The sequence below is a fragment of the Lutjanus erythropterus genome, chromosome 4 (assembly GCF_056507025.1).
Source record: "Lutjanus erythropterus isolate fLutEry1 chromosome 4, fLutEry1.hap2, whole genome shotgun sequence".
Lineage (NCBI taxonomy): Eukaryota > Metazoa > Chordata > Actinopteri > Lutjaniformes > Lutjanidae > Lutjanus > Lutjanus erythropterus.
In genome coordinates, this window is record NC_139320.1 from 29,194,098 (window position 1) to 29,206,145 (window position 12,048).

At 39.3% G+C, this 12,048-nt stretch overlaps 1 pseudogene; it reads right to left on the reverse strand.

Moving 5' to 3' along the window:
• Window positions 1–332: 332 nt before the first annotated feature.
• On the reverse strand, window positions 333–1,439 carry LOC146328509 (uncharacterized; annotated as a pseudogene).
• Between the last annotated feature and the right edge of the window lie 10,609 nt (window positions 1,440–12,048).

Sequence of the window (12,048 nt, forward strand, 5' to 3'; positions counted from 1 at the left end):
GTGCTGCTGCCTTCAGAGCTGATCGTGATTTCAGACTCTTGGTTGTTGTTTTGTTATCAAGCTGCACAGCGCTGCAGACATTCACCTGTAGGTTCACACACCGATGGAGCAGCCATACGGGGCAATTTTCTGCATGGATCACTTTTACTTTTAACACTTTAAATACATTTTCCTGATCACTCACATACTTTTGATAACATAACATTTTCAATGCAGGACTTTTACTTGTAACAGAGTATTTTCGCAGTGTGGTATTTGGATTTTTACTGAAGTAAAGTGGTTAAATTTGTGCTTTCTGCTCTGAAACTCCATTTTCCTTCTTAAGCTGATTCTCAGTCTGTGTCCAGACCCTCAGCAGCTCCACCAGCTTCATCCTCCTCCAGCAGCTCCTCCAGGTCTCAGTCTGATTCCTCCACAGAGTGGAGTCTCAGTTCAGGAGCGGTGTGACGATGATATGAGCTGAACACATTACAGGAGCCGGCTGCCGTGTCCGTGTGACTCTCAGAGGTGGAAAGTTCAGGAGGAGTCAGTCTGGTCTCCAAGAAAACTCTCACTGCTACTCTGTCCTGATGTGGAGACGTAACGAGCTCTCCATCATTCAGGAAACATCTGTTCCTGAGCATCAGAGGGCTGCGCATGAAGCAGGGATTCAACAGCAGACTGATAAATGTGCAGGTGGTCTCTGGTCACAAGATGAGGACGTCCTGATCTGGACTGGAGCAGCAGGTGTCTGACAAACAACCGCCTCTTCAATCAATGCGAGAGGCACCTTTTCCAGACTGTTCTGATCCGGCAGCTTGATTAAGAGTCAAGCTTTCCCTCCTGGTGAGTGGTGCTGTAGCAGCCCCTGTCCCCCTCCTCATCCGTGGCCTTGTTGTCCTCCTCTTCCTCAGTCTGATCTTGGCAGAGCAGGAGAGGGTCTGGGAGAGATAAGGAGGAGAGGTGATGTGATTTTTCCAGCTTCCCCTCACTCCCACCAGCTTTCCCTTCAGTTTCAGAAGTTTGCAGATCACATGTCAGTCACCATCTCTATCAAACAGGAAGCAGCCTGAATGGTCAGATTCAGGGTGGAGCCTGCTGTTCACTGGCTGGGTTTACAAACTCTATAGTGATGCTGAGAGGTTCCTCTCGTATCCTCAGAGGGCCTCTCCTGGACGCATCTCTCTCTGATCGTCCTCTCTCACAGACAGTCAAACCACTGCATCTGCTTGATCTCTCCCACAACCTCCTCTCTGCTCCTGCAGGAGGAACCACTCAGCTGCGTAGTCTCAGACCAGTATTTATGATCCACCAGCTCTACGTCTACTCTGCACCAAATATCTCTTCTCAAAGACATTTCTATATTTTACTTTTATGTGACATTGTAGACTGAAGTTTCTTAGATCAGTACTGTAGATCAGCTCTGTGGGTGCATGTGGGTGGGGTGCAGGGTCGATCATAATAACCCAAGGACCTAATAACAAATTGATTTGATGGAAAACACCTCAGGTGGATGCTGACTGCACACACTGAGTTGGCAGTTTGGAACTAAATATTGAGCCATGTCTAACCATGTCATAAGTTTGTGTTGTGCATTTGTAATTTTGTTGTAAGTTTGATTTTTGAGTCTGAGAAAAAGTGATCCCACCTCGACAAACAAATAAAAAAAAGCAATGTTAATCAAAAGGAACATTTTAAATGAACAATTTCAATGTAAATTCAGCCACATATGTCGGTTCCATTACTAGGCTACAGTATAATAGTGTAGTAGTCTACAAGATCTGTGGACACAAGATGTAATGTGGAGTACTCTGAGCACAGGAACTAACATCTCTGATTTATTTCGTTTAACAAGACAACACATCCTAATTACTTACAGTCTTACTTAGCTGTCTAACAAGCTGGGTGGAGTTATGAGTTTGGTTAATTAAACATCAAAGTGAAGTTGAAATGTTAGCTAATGTGAATCCATGAGCTCAGAAAGAAAATCTTCTACAATGAAAAAAAAAACATTATTCGTTATTGGTTATTATGAAAGTAATGAAATAACATTTTAGAATGGGATGAGTTTTAATAATTTTAAAAGTGTAACATTAAGCATATTTCAAAGAAAGATTACTGAAACTAGAGGCAAGTCTCAAATTGTGACAATTATTTATTTTTATTTATGCTCTTGTCATATCCATCATCAATTTACATGTGTTATGTTTTAATAGCCTGTTTGTTTCTTGTTGCTGTAAAAAAAAAATTGAATTAGACATTTTTCTTGGCAGCCATTTTGATATGAACTAATAGAGTAAGGTCCCATTCTATTTAGTGTAGCAGCAGAGCCTTTCCAGTGACCCATCATGCACAGTAGCAGCACTCTGACTTTGTCTGACCTAAATGGAATAGGACCTTAATTAGTATCATTAGTAACACCTGTAATTACTCATCTTAACTGCAACCAATATACTATAAATATACACTAAATGTATTTATTAGTATTTTTTGCTTAGTAATGTAATGCTAGTTACGTTATGTTAATTTTGACCCCCTCCCTCCAGCGGCCCGGCGCTGACTCGGTTGCCATGGTATTTGGCCGCAGTTTCCCGGATGTAGCATTTTTCTGCTGTTCAACATGGCGTCGGGAAAGTGAGACTTCGGCTAATGTTACACAGTTTGCCCAAAGTTAGTCCGCGTCCGCTCTTTTGAACAGAGGAAATTTTATTTCCACGCCACGGTGGCAGCAGAAAAAAAATTTTCTCCGGGAGTTTCTGGGTGAGTAAACACATTTGGTTTTCACAACTGTAGTTACAGCGAGATGTGCGTTAGCTTGTGGCGCGTCTGTGTTACCCCTTCGGTTGCTAGTAGCGGCTAACGTTAGCTGCGTTCAGGTCTGACCAGTCTGGGTTTAATGGGGCCAGAGGAAGCTCTCTCGGTCAGGTCTGGGTGTGTGTTAGGTGAAGAATGACTTAGAGTGAGGTGTAAAGCTTGTGGTCTTCATCTCATGGCCAAGTTACAAGGTGATGAGTCACTTATGAAAGTTGTTGAACAGTTAAAAGCAGCAGCTCTGTACCTAACCGAGCTAATTTCACGTTAAGGTTGTGTTTGTTTGCTAAAACCCTCTAAGCTCGCTGGACGGCTTAATGGCAAATCCGGCAGACAAGCTGGTTCTGGTAACATTGGAGTTTCTTATCTGTCTACCAACTATGAGGCACCGAGGCCAATTTATATTTGACTTATCAGTGACATCTCTCTTTTAGTTGTATTAAAATGCGTCATGAACGGGTACATTTAACCGGCTCCAGTTGCTCACGACCATGTTAACCTTCAGTCTTCACCTGTGAAGCAGGGATGGGACTGTGTTTCTCAGCCTCTCACTGTCTGGTCAGGCTGAAGGAGGAAAGGATATTGTCTGTCTGAGATTTGATTAAGTTGCTCTCTCCCCTTTTTGACCCCACTTCTTATTGCAGAAGTAATTTCTCCTAATCCTCTGTGGCGATGAAGGCGTTCCCCCTTTTTCTCTCAGCTGGCACATATGTATGTGTGTGTTACGCCTGTGTGCACATATTTTGCGTGCAGTCAGTTAGTCAGCAAGGTTGTGTGATTAGTGCTGGGCACACCACACATTCCTGGGATGCCAAAGCCTTATGGAGGGGTCACTCTTGTCTCTCACATACCCCAACAGTGAACACTCTTATCAAAATCAACCCCCAATCCACATCATGCTCTGCAAGTTATATAACTGTCAGGAAGGAACTGGGTATCAGGTTGGGAAATCACCACAAGCTACAGATCAGATGATAAGTGTTGCACTGGTAGATCCGAATCAGGCACCAGAATTCCCACCAGCCCGATTAGATTTGCTTTACTCACCAGCCAAAAAAAAAATAAAGTATTTTACTGAGTGGCTAGTAACATTTAAACATTCACTAGCCATTTGGCTGGTGGACAAAAAGGTTCATTTTGCACCCTGATCAGCATACGCAATAAAACTTCAGTTAAGTGTTCATCCCTAGACCTTAATACACAAGGCCACTTAGAGATGGACTTTGTGATTATTTTGTTGGTGTTATTAACATGTAAACTCTTGGTCCAGTTTCACACTACAATAAGTGTTGAAAGATTTTAGCTTGTGTAGGGTGTAGTGTAGAAAAGGGGCTGATACAGGCAAGACAAAACTTAATAAATCAAGACAGGCTGACAGGTTAAACACTCCTCCTTCCAGATGTTTGATGAACCAGATCATTATCTGTCATGGTCTCATATGGTTTCAGTATTTGGGTGCACAGGTGGGACATGAATCATCTATCACACTAGAAATCAGTACTCCTTCCAGACTCTCTATATGCCTACATTTAACAATACAAATGTACAGAGTCTGGTAGGGGTACTGACTTCTAAATAATTAATAAATGAATATTAAGCTGCTTGCTTGTGTGTGTGATGCTTTGCATAAATGAGCACACAAGCAATATTCCTATTTCTTGCTTCTCCTGACAGGGGCTTTCTGCCCCCCGTCCCGGCTATCTAGCTTATCAGATATAAAATCTTATTTGTTAAGAGCTATATTTTTTCTTCAATGAAGAAAAGTTACACAGCCAGTTTAAACAATGTCCATTAGTTTCAGTGGCTGAAATGACACCTGTTGCAGGTGGGTTTTATTAGTTGTAAATAACAAAACTGACACTTTTTTTCCCCACAAAATAGGGCTGTAACTTTTCATTAAAAATGTTAACTTCCATTTGAACACAGGGAAAAACAATTAAATATTCAAACTGTAATGACCTGTTCAAATTCAAAAGAACAAAAGACCATTTGATGTAGTTTGCATCTCTTAAAATTCATTATCAGATTGACCTATTTCATGCCCTACTGACCTATTAGTAAACTAAGCTAATAAATATTCATGGAACCAAGGCAGCTCAGAAGCAGAGTGTGGAAGTACTTTGGGTTCTTCACTGTAGAAAATACCAAAACAAAGATAAGGCTGTTTGCCGACTTTGTAAAAAGCAGCTGCTGTTGTCTACAACTTCTACAATTCACTTGCTCACATGCCATGTGAGACAGCAGAGAACAACGTCAACTGTACAGCCTCTGCCCTGCCTACTCAAGGCATAGTTTTGTGTGACACCGCATGGGAAAATAAAAAGGCTGCAAAAAGCATTCTCCCTGATCACTGACAGAACATCACCGGCCACACATCGTTATGTGATGATCACAGCTGACTGTATCTCAGACGCACACTTTAAAGTATATGTGTTGCATCGTATTAATTCAAATGAATTACGTGTTAGTTTGAATTTGTTCAAACTTGAGCCCTTTTACAAAATGAAACTATTGGCTGTTTGCTAAATTGACTCAAGCCAGTCTGTGTAACAAGAGATCTTTCCTTTCACATATATATTTAAGAGGAATAAAAAGGTGTCTTTAAAATGCATTTAATCATTTGCGGTCCTTTTCGGTTTCAGACTTCCCTGCAGGATTTTACTATGTTCAGATTTGGGATGCAGTCACATAGAAATGAACAGCAGCAGCATTTAGAATCCACTCATGTTGAAGAAACCCAGTGATGCAGATTTCATTCCTCATCTTCAGCCCATTTTAGAATCCCGGGTTTGGAGGGGAGGGGTGTTTATAGTGGATCACGGTAAGGAGGTCGAGTCCTCAAGGCAGAGCCAATCAGGAACTGTTGATGACTGTTGACAGACGTGTCCAGCAGGGGAGCTGATGGCAGGACGGATGTTGTTAGTTTGATGTGAGCTGACCTGAGGGTCCCTTCAGAGAGAGTGAGAGAGACAAACACAGCTGCTGTTTAGACATCATCTGTATGAGGTGGCAAATAGAGGCTAAAGCTGTGGATGATCACATTAGCCATAATCACTGAAAGCCATGTTCTTCACCCTGAGCATTTAAGGTACCTGTTATTGCTATAGTCCTGTGTGGTGATTTATTATCAAGCAATAAATTGTTAGTCTCATCTCAGTGTTATTTTCCCTGTGATTGAGACACACTGTTGAAAGAGAAAATGTAATTTCCTGGTGTGGTCTGAGTGGAGGGCAAGTAGAGGTTTATTGCCCCAAAAAATCAAGGATTAGAAAATTGATTAGAAAACAGGATGTAGGTAAGGTAAGGTAATTTATTTTTCAAAGTGTCATTCACAAAAAAGGTGCCCAGCCCTCATGGGCTTATAAAACACTACAAACAACAAAACAAGACAAGTCAGGAGCAAACACCAAGATACAAAGAACTATGTTCCCTGTGCTTTTCCTGTGGTATAGGTTTTATAAATTATTTTTTCATATCAACCACATATTACACCAGAGACACTTAAGATGAAAACATATTCTGATAATTATATAGAAGGGATCAACTTTTTTGTATTTTGACTGACAGAGATTCTGATCTGATTTATTAAATATGATGACTTGAGGAGAAAAATGAACTTGCCAGAGTTCATTGTAATTAGTTAGCCCAATCAATTGGGCTGAATCTGAAATTGGAATTGCAATATGCGATACAATTAGTGGAAATTATCAGGTTTGCATTACAGTTTTCATGTTCACTGAAAAAAAAGAAACAAACTATTAAAATTGTGATGATGCCAAATCTGTTTAGGTCTTTACCAAACAAACATGTTTTCTTTTATCTGGAGAACTTTGAAGATTTTTAGGCTAGGACATCTATGCAGCACTACAATTGGCTACAATACTTTATTTTAAATCTGTTTTCCTATACGTGTTTCCTTCTTCAGAAAATTATTGTTATTTAGATCTGGTTGCGTGATTTGGATATTGCACTTGCACTGTAATTTTTAATGCAATTGCAATTAATTGTGCAGTCCTAGTTGTTGTCAAGTTAATTAACCAGATATTTGCCAGTTACAGCTTCAAAAAGCCAGCTGCTGGTCAGCCCAGGTGAGTCCTTTTTAACTTTTTTTTAACACTTTAGTCTCTGGTAATTTGTGATGGACATTTATAATCATTTCTGGCTTTAATTTATGTATGTGCAGGGTGCAGAATTCACTTTTTGTATGGATAATTAATGTTCAGTTTTTTACCAGCCACTCAATAGATTACCATTGTCCGTTTTTTTGCTGGTCAGTGAAGCAAATCTACCAGCCACTTGCATATTTTTCCAATATTTGTCTGGTACTAATTTGGTCCCTGTTTTTGTCATTAAATTGATGGTGAAAATAAGTGGTTTATATCATACTATCCTTTTTCTCCCATTTTGTTCTGTCCTCTTTTGTGTCCTTGTTGGTTGAGTTTATGCTGTAGTGGGTGAGCAAGCATGGAAACATTAAAAAGTCTCTCATCTTTCTCCTGGTATCAGGTTTCACAGAAAAAGATGGCACTGGCTTTAAAACAGAGGGGGGTGGACACAGTGTGTGTGAGAGAGAAATGGAGTCAAGTGATATGGGAGGAAGTGAAAAGAAAGAGGGAGAGACAGCAAAGATGAAAGAGGATACTGTACTTTTCCTCTGTGTGCAGGTAGGTCTGGGTGTTAGCGGAGAGTCTAGAGAGAGAAAGAGAGCATGAAGGGGGGAGACAAGGTGCAGAGCCAACATTGGTCCAGAATCAGGCAATGGCTAAGAGCCAAACAACCAGCTCTGCAGAGAAACTGCAAGTAAAAACCCCCGACTCCACCTCATTATCAGGGGAGAGTTGGAGAAAAACATTTTGGAAGAGGGAGCAAGAAAAACTTTGAGTGGATGGACTCTAATTCTTTGTTTCTCTCTGTTTTGTCCTTGGCTATCTGATTATTAATTCCTTGATTTCTTTCTTTCATGTCTCATTTTTTGACAGGATAGTTTATCAAACCATATTAAGATTTTTATTTGCCTACAGAAGCAAGAGCAATTAATGTAAAACAGCTAAACTGCTCACTGACGTATTAGAAATGATCCACAGCCTGGAGCATTAACCTCTTTGAAAAAAACCCCCATAAAATCGTAAAAGTGTCTGCAGACAGAGGATCACGCTAAGCTAACTGGATTAAATAAGCCCTGGGTGGGGAAGAGAAGAAGTAGGAAAAAAAAGAAAAACATGCTGAGGGTCATATCAGACCGTACATTATGATTCTTCACTGTAACAGGGAGAGAGGGCCAGGCTTATTGCCTCAGAGGAAAGAAAATCCTCTCTGGAATGACTGCAGCAGCCAACATCAACACAGCCCTCTAGGTGCTCAGGAACAGAGGCAAGAACACCATATGAATACAAGAAATAATCAGTATCATAACAATAGCCTATTTTTGAGACTTAGTTTCAACATTAAGTCTGGGTTTCAGGCCAGTGTTTAAAAAATACTGTGCAAAAAATCAGAGGAAGAATAATTTGATATGCAGCGAGAGGTAAGCTCCCCTTTTATCAAGGCCACACCATGGAAAAACACTAAGAACATTCTGATTAAAAAATCTTACAACAAAGTTTTACTCTACACAGTTTATTTCTGTGTCAGAATACTTTGATTCTGATCAAAATCACATCAGTTATGTTGGTAATCCACTGTTTATAGTTTAGTAGGGCTGCAGCTAACCATAATTTTCATTATCAGTTAATCAGTTGATTATTTTCATGATTAATCCTTTTGTCTAACAATTGTGAAAAATGCTCAATGTGGTTTCCCTGAGCTCAAAGTGAGGTCTTTTCCAACTTTCCAAAATGGAACGACTCTTAATTTCCTATCATACATGATAAAGAAAAACAACAAATTCTTGCTTTTAAGATGCTAGAGCCATCAACTGTTTGACATTTTGCTTAAAAAAATGCCAATTAATTGATCATCAAAATTGTTGGCAATTGATTTTCTTTTGTTCAACTAATGGATTAATTGATTAATCATTGCAACTCTTGTCCAATTTACCCATTTCCATAAAAGAAATTAATGTGCAAAAATCCATAATACCCTGTATAGTCTCTCTGGTTTCCTCCTGTTTTTTGAACAATGTAATGTAAGTTGCGATGGGCATCTGGTACTATTTTCTAACATTTTATACACCAAATGATTTATTGGTTAATAAACAAAATTATTATCAGGTTAATCGATAATGAAAGTAATCACTAAATTGCTTCCAGTGCTGGTAATCGTTTTAACCACCAGTGGAGCCTTGTATAGTAGCACTCTGTCTGTTTGGGTTAATCTCTGTGCTTGTTTGTCTGTTTGCGTCTCTATCTTTGCACTCAGCAGCAGCAGAGTGAGGAGTTTTATTCTTGCGTCTGTGTGTACAGTCGTTTCATTCACAGCGGAAAAATCAAGCTTGGGCCTGCACGTTCCCAGTGATACGGAGGTTTCACAAACACGCACACACAATATAAAGAGAGTTCTGGACGTGGCCGCCTTTAAGCTCAGTTGCACTGGTGCTGCAGTGTTAGTGAATGGCAGTAGGTTATAGAGAGGGGTGAAACAAGAGGGGAAAAAGCTGCTTTTTTGTTGATGTTTTTGCACTCCTATAACACTGGAATAGTCCGGATGACACAGGCAGGACTTTTGTTGCAGTGCTTTGTAAGTAGTCAAAGTGTGGTATTCTTTCTCTAGTAATACAGCATTTCTTAACCTTTTATAGAAAGTTGTAGTTTTCCACAGTTTATAATTCTTGAGAGAACCACTGAATGCAACTGGAATGTTTTTTGGCATGAAAATGTCCAGACTATGAAAACTTGTTGTCACTAGTCTTCACTTGCTCATGAGCAACACAGTGATAGTTGTTATAACAGGAGAAAAGTGTTTACATATCACTTCAGTTGTCCATATTTTCACAGCTAGTTAAAATTGCATGGATATTCACCAGAATTTCATCTGATCACAGTTTCCTGTGTTCACTCACTGGTCTGAGTAACACTCACTGATCTGCTGTATTTGTCAGAAGTGTCTTGCAGACAGTAAGTGTCAGACAGTTAACGGAGTGATGATGAGTGGCCTCACTAATGACAGGGCAGATTGATATGATGTTTGACTTCTTCACAACAACAGCACCACCTCATTGTTTCTGTTTTTGACATCATGCCATCACCATGTAATGATAGCCGCTGCACTGAATCATGTTTTAAAGTATGCTTTGAAGTTTAACATCGTGCAACAGCACCAACAATTTATGATGGGGGAGCTGAGTACAAAGTAATGTGATATTTGTTTTTAGTCGCCTGTGGTCAACTTGAATCTAATTTTCATGTAAGATTTTACTGATCAGCTTGTCTGCTAATCTTAATTTAATTTTACATAATGTAATGTCTTAAAAGATCATGAGTATATTTAGATGAAACATTCAAGCGTTCATTTGTCTCAGCATGACGCCTTGGCAGTCAGCACTAAGTAATATTGTGAGTGGGCAGCAACAGGATTAGACAGCGTGTTTCTTACCTTGATTATTTGTGTTGGAGGTTGGAGCTGTGCCTCAACTTCATAAAATGCCTGCAGCTTTTTACCAAATAGCTTTACCTTTTTAACACCAGTGTATCCCATCTACCATTAGGGCTGAAATATTTTTAAAAAACATCTAATTGCACCTATTTTTTACTGATATTGCAATTGAGATATGGTTCATGATATTAAAATTATGCTAATTGTCATTAAAAACATCTATTAAAATGAACATATGTTTTCTAAAGCCTTAGGAGTATGATCTGTAGACCAGGACACAACAGGATTTAATCTAACACATTTTGCTCTCAACAAATATTGTGCCTCTTAAATATGCAGATATTTTTCAAGTTTTATTATTTTAATACTGTGACACCTGAATTAGGTTACTGACATTTTTTCTCTGATTTTGTTTACAGTTGGTCACAGATTTGACCGATGGGGAAACCAATGAAGTTAAAAAAATATTTTAAAAAACGAGAAGGTTCCTCTCTTAAATAAAAACTAAGTGCTTCAAGAGGAATGAACATTTACACACTACTTATCCACTGTGTGATGCTAAGGGGTTCCTCTGATTTTTGATGAACTTTAGATTAACTGTTCAGCCCTTCGTACCCTTACAAGTAGTGCAGGAGTTTCACACTGATCTCATCCTCACACCCACCGATAACCATCATCACTCAGGACACAGGACTGCACTTTTCTCCACCTGTACTTTTGTCTAATGGCATTGCATGAAATTTACCAAACAGCAGCCCCAGAGTTTTCTGCTTTGCTCTCATTGCCATCAGAGCTGCATTGAATTCTGTGGCTGTTAAGCTCATTTTACTCCTTCAGATTAGAGGCCTGTCATGTGCTAACACACAGCATAGAACAGCCATAGGAAGTGCAGCCTTTGTTCGCCTTTGGTGACCAACCCAGTTTGTTCAATAAAATTGTTTTATATGAAGATTTGGACATTTTTTCTTTGCTTTTTCTTCTGTTTTTAATGGTACAGACAATGCGGTCGGAGTGAACTTTTTAGATCAACACTTGTTGGAAACAGCACCTTTTACCGCACACTTCCTGTTATATGGAAATGTATACTTACCACACACATCATGCCTGTGATCATAGTTTCTCATGATTCATGGAGCGTTGTCCTAAGCACATATACATTTAAATCCTTTATGTGAACTATTTTCTATGTTGATTTCAAATCTAAAATTGGCCTAATATTGCTTTAACTGGCAGGCAAAATGTCTTTAAGTGTATCAGAAATGCCATGTATTTTTTGTGCACCGCTTCCCTGGAGCTCCCAGGTTTTCTCACGGTTTGTTCTGGTCTGCCTTGTTAGTCTAGAAATGGCAGTAATTGAGACCCTTTTGACATTGTTGTTTGGCAGCACCAATCAGGGCAGTCGGACAATGGCAGCTGTTTTAAATGAGGGCCTCATTGTTTTATTATTATGTTTGTTTAAATTGTTTGTGCTTCATACATTAATGCTTAACATATGTAATATGTTTAAATAAATCTTAACTGAGGACAAAATGTGACTTTTGCATCTTATTAATAACTTACGATTAATCAATGATTAGTTGTTTAATTGTCAGTTCAAAAAATTCTGAAAATTTGTGACCCTTCTGTAGATGTTTTTAGTGTTTTCTTTGTGTGGTCCTTTAACATCCCATTTATACTTGAACTTCTATGAACTGCTCGCAGTAAACTTGGTGTCAATCAGCAGCGCAG